The 7,377-nt window shown below is 37.1% G+C and overlaps 1 protein-coding gene across 1 annotated transcript in view; it reads left to right on the forward strand.

Moving 5' to 3' along the window:
• The first annotated feature begins 257 nt into the window (after positions 1–257).
• LOC142343269 (dnaJ homolog subfamily C member 7-like) overlaps positions 258–7,377 on the forward strand; it is a 211,861-nt gene continuing 204,741 nt past the window's right edge. The window contains exon 1 of the mRNA XM_075395057.1: positions 258–268. The gene's annotated coding sequence lies outside the window, so the exon portion shown is untranslated. The remainder of the gene's footprint in view (positions 269–7,377) is intronic.

A 7,377-nucleotide genomic window follows, 5' to 3' on the forward strand; every position in this document is an offset into this window, starting at 1 on the left:
AGCAACTTACCGTTATTATCTAAATTGCGACGCAAGATCAAGAAGAAAGAGAATCAACTGATTTTAAATTGGGAAATTGAGCGTATATGTTATTTACTTATAAACAAGACGTGATCAAGTGATCAGACATGTCTGGTCACAAAGCGAGAAACACAAGATGAATAATTGAAAGGTAACTTGAGACAGTTAATGAGATATAAGTAAAATTAGGATTAATTAGAAATGAAAAGCAAACTAAATTGAAATAAAATATAGCGTCTTATTAAATTTTACTGCACTAACTAAACCAAAAGGTAGATACTGAACACAGGTATCGCATACCCCCTGATGTGAAAAAATGTACGAATAGGACAAATTTTGTGTATAATAATATTAAGAATACTTACACAATTAATACTTGATCCCGGTTAAATAAGTAATAACAATATATGTACTGGTTAACATAGCTAACAATAGGAATATAATATGACAAATAATGAGTTCATGAGTTCGAATATTTTTGTTAATTTTATGTGTTGATTTCAGTCATAGCTCTCCTGGACATTTCAATCATTGTTCATCTTATTCTCAGCCATAGATATGACATCCTCCTCGAGTGTCGGGGTCCTCTGGTCTATAAGGTGGCGATTTGGCGGATCGGGGGTGATGCACTTCCAATTATTGGGGAAAAACTGTCTTCGTCTGGGAGTTGCTCAGCCGCGGTTTGTTCCTTTTCAACTACAGATCTGTTAATTGACTGATAGTTTATCACATCACCTGCCCTGCGCGTCTTTTAGGAGGTTATAATATTGCGGAGCCCGGTGAAGAATTTTCAGAGCCATTGTAGGAAGGACTACAAATTTTACTGTCAGAAGAACGCTTATTCTGTGGTACTGTGTTGGCCGCGGATAGTCGTTGTTGCAAAGCGGATGTTGACGCCAAAGGTGCTGGTATGGTTAGTTCGCTTTGCGAGTCGGTTTGGTCATTTTTGAGCTGTTTGCGAAAATTGAAGAAATTGGGCAATTTTGGAAGCTGAAGATGAAACTCCGCTACTGGGCCCTTGTCTTCGATATTTCATCTTTTTGTCACCCTTAATTTTCCTCGGGTATTCTTTATTATAGCTTTGAAAACTTTCCTCTAGGAGCTTTTGTCTGCTTCGAGGCCCTTGGCGGTTACGTATACTTTTAACGGAGTTTGCAGTTCTTTTATGGTGGCAAACTTGGCACTATCACTGTTTCTCAATTTGACAACGGCTTTGCCCCGTTCCTGGATGGTGAAAGTTGTAGAGCGCACTTTTAAATTGGATACCGCAACCAATACTTTACAAAATCCATCGAGGTGTTTCTTGGATCGATGCTTTCTATGGATCTTGCCAGCCAATTTCTTTCGGAATGCTATTTCGGTGAGAGGAATTGGCCAGCACAATCCAGAAATGAAAAATTTCGATTCCGCTTCTTTGTTTTGTCTCTCTCTCTCTCTCTCTCTCTCTCTCTCTCGATCATTGGCATTTTCGTGGCCCGAGTTATCCCTTTTTCACCTCTATATCGCTTCTGTACCCGCTAGTCCATTTGTCTTCTGGGACAATGGCTTCGGGGGATGAATGTGTTCTCATCTACATAAGAGTTTACAAAAATCTCGTAAGAGAGTTTAGACAGTTTAAGATTGGTAGAGGTTACGTTCAGCATGGTATTAGGCTTTCTACCAAATACAGTTGCAAAGTGCAAGATCTTTGTTGTTTTACTGACTTCTTCTGACTTCTACTCAAGCGATTCGAACTAAAACAAAAGCAGTATCAGATTTATTTAGCTTCCAATTATTCAATCGGTCAACCAGTCAACTCAAGATATTAGCTTTTTTGGAAGTCTAAAGTCCCCTCATGGTATCTATGAAACAGTGACAACGATGGAACTTCCCAAAAATGACTACGATGGAACATGCCAAGCGGTATGCTGTTTTCTGTTTAAATATTCCGAATTGGTGAATGATTATCTTTAGTGCATGCTTTATGTTGAACTAATTATTAGCCGATTTCTCTTCTTTGATACACGCAAGTCTGTTCCTAATTGTTTGAATTAGTCTTTCTACCAAACCAACAGCACGATGATTGTTAACAGGGGCTTCAATAATTTCAATGTTATCTCTATTGCAGAAGGGCTTTAGTTGATGTCCGACAAGACATTTTTCTTGATCCAACCAATAAGATCAAGGAGTTCCGTGCTTTTCAATATACATTTCTAAAACTTTTAATACATTAGGGCATCTGTTTTTTCATTAATACATGCTGTAGGAAAATTAGAGAATCGATCATTCATATTGCAGCTATGAAATTTACATCATTCCGCCATTCATCAAAAATTGGTTTTCTAAAACCAATTTGTATTTTCTGATTTGGTTCGACACACGGTGTATGAGGTTGAAATTGCTTATCAGGAATAACAGATTTAAGGTTCTTATCTATTGCTGTGCATGGTTTACATTCTGTGGACTTGACTATGAGCTCGCGGTTCATGATTGGCCACTAGCAGTGCGTGGACATGCATATTATCCCCTTCTACTAACTTCTACTGACTTTTGCTGACTTCTACTCAAGCTACTCAAACTAAAACAAAGCAGTATCAGACTTATTACGCTTGCAATTAATCAATCGGTCAACCACTCAACTCAAGAAATTTTCGGAAGTCTAAAGTCCCCTCACGGTATCTATAAAACAGTGACAACGATGGAACTTCCCAAAAATGACAACGATTGAATTTGCCAAGCGGTATGTTGTTCTCTGTTTAAATATTCCGAGTTGGTGAATGATTATCTTTATTGCATGCTTTATGTTGAACTAATTATTAGCCAAGTTCTCTTCTTTGATACCAGCTTCAATCAAATTAGTGTTATTTCTAGTGCAGAAGGTCTTTACTTGATTTCCGACAAGACATTTTGCTTGATCCAAACAAATAGAGCAAGGAATTTTGTGATTTTCAAAGTTTATGTCCAAAATTTTTAATACATTAGGGCCATTAGCTTTTTCATAAATACATGCAGAAGGAAATTTTGAGAATTGATCTTTTGCAGCTAAAAATAAATTTAAAGCCACCTTTCATAGAAAATTGGTCCTCCAGAATCGATTTGTGTTTTCTGATTCGGTTCGACACACGGTGTATGAGGTTGAAATTGCTTATCAGGAATAACAGATTTAAGGTTCTTATCTATTGCTGTGCATGGTTTACATTCTGTGGACTTGACTATGAGCTCGCGGTTCATGATTGGCCACTAGCAGTGCGTGGACATGCATATTATCCCCTTCTACTAACTTCTACTGACTTTTGCTGACTTCTACTCAAGCTACTCAAACTAAAACAAAGCAGTATCAGACTTATTACGCTTGCAATTAATCAATTGGTCAACCACTCAACTCAAGAAATTTTCGGAAGTCTAAAGTCCCCTCACGGTATCTATAAAACAGTGACAACAATGGAACTTCCCAAAAATGACAACGATTGAACTTGCCAAGCGGTATGTTGTTCTCTGTTTAAATATTCCGATTTGGTGAATGATTATCTTTATTGCATGCTTTATGTTGAACTAATTATTAGCCAAGTTCTCTTCTTCGATACCAGCTTCAATCAAATTAGTGTTATTTCTAGTGCAGAAGGTCTTTACTTGATTTCCGACAAGACATTTTGCTGGATCCAAACAAATAGAGCAAGGAATTTTGTGATTTTCAAAGTTTATGTCCGAAATTTTTAAAACATTAGGGCCATTAGATTTTTCATAAATACATGCAGTAGGAAATTTTGAGAATTGATCTATTGCAGCTAAAAATAAATTTAAAGCCACCTTTCATAGAAAATTGGTCCTCCAAAATCGATTTGTGTTTTCTGATTCGGTTCAACACACGGTGTATGAGGTTGAAATTGCTTAGCAGGAATTTCAGATTTAAGTTTCCTACATATTGCTCTGCTTGGTTTACATTCTGTGGACTTGACTATGAGCTCCCGGTTCATGTATGGCCACCAGCAGTGCGTGGATATGCATATTCCTCTTCTACTCACTTTTACTGACTTCGGTTGACTTCTACTTAAGCTATTTAAACTAAAACAAAAGCAGTATCAGACTTATTACGCTTGCTATTAATCAATTGGTCAACCACTCAACTCAAGAAATTTTCGGAAGTCTAAAGTCCCCTCACGGTATCTATAAAACAGTGACAACGATGGAACTTACCAAAAATGACAACGATTGAACTTGCCAAGCGGTATGTTGTTCTCTGTTTAAATATTCCGAGTTGGTGAATGATTATCTTTATTGCATGCTTTATGTTGAACTAATTATTAGCCAAGTTCTCTTCTTTGATACCAGCTTCAAACAAATTAGTGTTATTTCTAGTGCAGAAGGTCTTTACTTGATTTCCGACAGAACATTTTGCTTGATCCAAACAAATAGAGCAAGGAATTTTGTGATTTTCAAAGTTTATGTCCGAAATTTTTAATACATTAGGGCCATTAGCTTTTTAATAAATACATGCAGAAGGAAATTTTGAGAATTGATCTATCGCAGCTAAAAATAAATTTAAAGCCACCTTTCATAGAAAATTGGTCCTCCAAAATCGATTTGTGTTTTCTGATTCGGTTCAACACACGGTGTATGAGGTTGAAATTGCTTAGCAGGAATTACAGATTTAAGTTTCCTACATATTGCTCTGCTTGGTTTACATTCTGTGGACTTGTCTATGAGCTCCCGGTTCATGTATGGCCACCAGCAGTGCGTGGAAATGCATATTCCTCTTCTACTCACTTTTACTGACTTCGGCTGACTTCTACTTAAGCTATTTAAACTAAAACAAAAGCAGTATCAGACTTATTACGCTTGCAATTAATCAATTGGTCAACCACTCAACTCAAGAAATTTTCGGAAGTCTAAAGTCCCCTCAAGGTATCTATAAAACAGTGACAACGATGGAACTTCCCAAAAATGACCACGATTGAACTTGCCAAGCGGTATGTTGTTCTCTGTTTAAATATTCCGAGTTGGTGAATGATTATCTTTATTGCATGCTTTATGTTGAACTAATTATTAGCCTAGTTCTCTTCTTTGATACCAGCTTCAATCAAATTAGTGTTATTTCTAGTGCAGAAGGTCTTTACTTGATTTCCGACAAGACATTTTGCTTGATCCAAACAAATAGAGCAAGGAATTTTGTGATTTTCAAAGTTTATGTCCGAAATTTTTAATACATTAGGGCCATTAGCTTTTTCATAAATACATGCAGAAGGAAATTTTGAGAATTGATCTATTGCAGCTAAAAATAAATTTAAAGCCACCTTTCATAGAAAATTGGTCCTCCAAAATCGATTTGTGTTTTCTGATTCGGTTCAACACACGGTGTATGAGGTTGAAATTGCTTAGCAGGAATTACAGATTTAAGTTTCCTACATATTGCTCTGCTTGGTTTACATTCTGTGGACTTGACTATGAGCTCCCGGTTCATGTATGGCCACCAGCAGTGCGTGGACATTCATATTCCTCTTCTACTCACTTTTACTGACTTCGGCTGACTTCTACTTAAGCTATTTAAACTAAAACAAAAGCAGTATCAGACTTATTACGCTTCCAATTAATCAATTGGTCAACCACTCAACTCAAGGATTTTTCGGAAGTCTAAAGTCCCCTCACGGTATCTATAAAACAGTGACAACGATGGAACTTCCTAAAAATGACAACGATTGAACTTGCCAAGCGGTATGTTGTTTTCTGTTTAAATATTTGGAATTGGTGAATGATCATCTTTATTGCATGCTTTATGTTGAACTAACTATTGGCCAAGTTCTCTTCTTTGATACAAGCTTCAATCGTTTCAATGTTCTTTCTAGTGCAGAAGGTCTTTACTTGATGTCCGACAAGACATTTTGCTTGATCCCAACGAATAGAGCGAGGAGTTCCGTGATTTTCAATGTAGATGTCTAAAAATTTTAGTACATTAGGGCCGTTAGCTTTTTCAAAAATACATGCAGTAGGAAACTTTGAAAGTTGATCTATTGCAGCTAAAAAATAATTTTAAATCCACCTTTCATAAAAAATTGGTCCTAAAAAATCAATTTGTATCTCCTGATTCGGTTTGACACACAGTGTATGATGTTGAATTTGCTTAGCAGGAATTACAGATTTAAGTTTCCTACCAATTGGTTTAAATGTTTTACATTCCGTGGACTTGAATGTGAGCTCTCCGTTCATGTATGGCCACCAGCATTGCATGGCTATGCATATTATTACCTTCTACTCACTTCCATTGACTTCTGCAGACTTCTACTCAAGCTATTTAAACTAAAACAAAAGCAGTATCAGACTTATTACGCTTCGAATTAATCAATCGGTCAACCACTCAACTCAAGAAATTAGCCTTTTTTGGAAGTCTAAATTTTCCCCACGGAATATATAAAACATTGACAACAATGGAACTTCCCAAAAATGACAACAATTGAACTTGCCAAGCAGTATGTTGTTTTCTGTTTAAATATTCGGAATTGGTGAATGATTATCTCTTAGCTTTATGTTGAACTAATTATTAGCCAAATTCTTTTCTTTGATACAAGCCTTAATCATTTCAATTTGTTTTCTAGTGCAGAAGGTCTTTACTTGATGTCCGACAAGACACTTTGCTTGATCCAAACGAATAGAGCGAGGAATTCCGTGATTTTCAATGTACATGTCCAAAAATTTTAATTCAATAGGGCCATTAGCTTTGTGGTACTTTGTTCCTTCACACTCAACTAAGTAGCTTAACTATCGTACAAAGAGAAGATTAACGCACAACTTCTATTTACGTTGATATAAGGCAGACTGCAATTGATCATTTCGTGGTCTGTCTGTTAGTGCGTAAATACCAGTCACTTTCAACACTATGAAGAATCGCGCGGCGATTCCAATGTTAACAAAACATGATGAATTACATACTGCATATGGTAGTATTAATTTACTGCTTCAAAGATATAATAGTTTGGAGGTTAAGTGGTTACCCATGTACCACATTTCCCCTCGGGGAAAAAACAAAGTTTTTAAAGTTTGTTTACAATTCGAGAGGGTCTAGTTCTCTCTCTTCCTCAGCCTGCTGGAACGGCAGGGTATCGTCCAAAGATTGTGCTGGTTCAGGTTGTGGCGGTGCGCTCTCGTGGTCCCCTTCTTGGGGAGAATGTGAAGTGCCGGCTGTTTGTATGTCCACCTTCGATACTTGCGGGACCTCTTGTGTTGTGGTCGTGGGCTGATAATTTGCAATTCCAGTGAATTGCTTTTTCGGGGAGCCTGTCTCCGAGGTTTCCGTGTCTTACTCTGTTTGGGGACAGTTGCTGTGGCCATATTTTTTGGGCTTCTTTGTTGTCCTTTTACTTCTTCTTGGTTTCTTTGGTGCCGCAA

Source organism: Convolutriloba macropyga, chromosome 7 (assembly GCF_964194025.1).
Source record: "Convolutriloba macropyga chromosome 7, txConMacr16.3, whole genome shotgun sequence".
In the NCBI taxonomy this organism is placed as follows: domain Eukaryota; kingdom Metazoa; phylum Xenacoelomorpha; order Acoela; family Convolutidae; genus Convolutriloba; species Convolutriloba macropyga.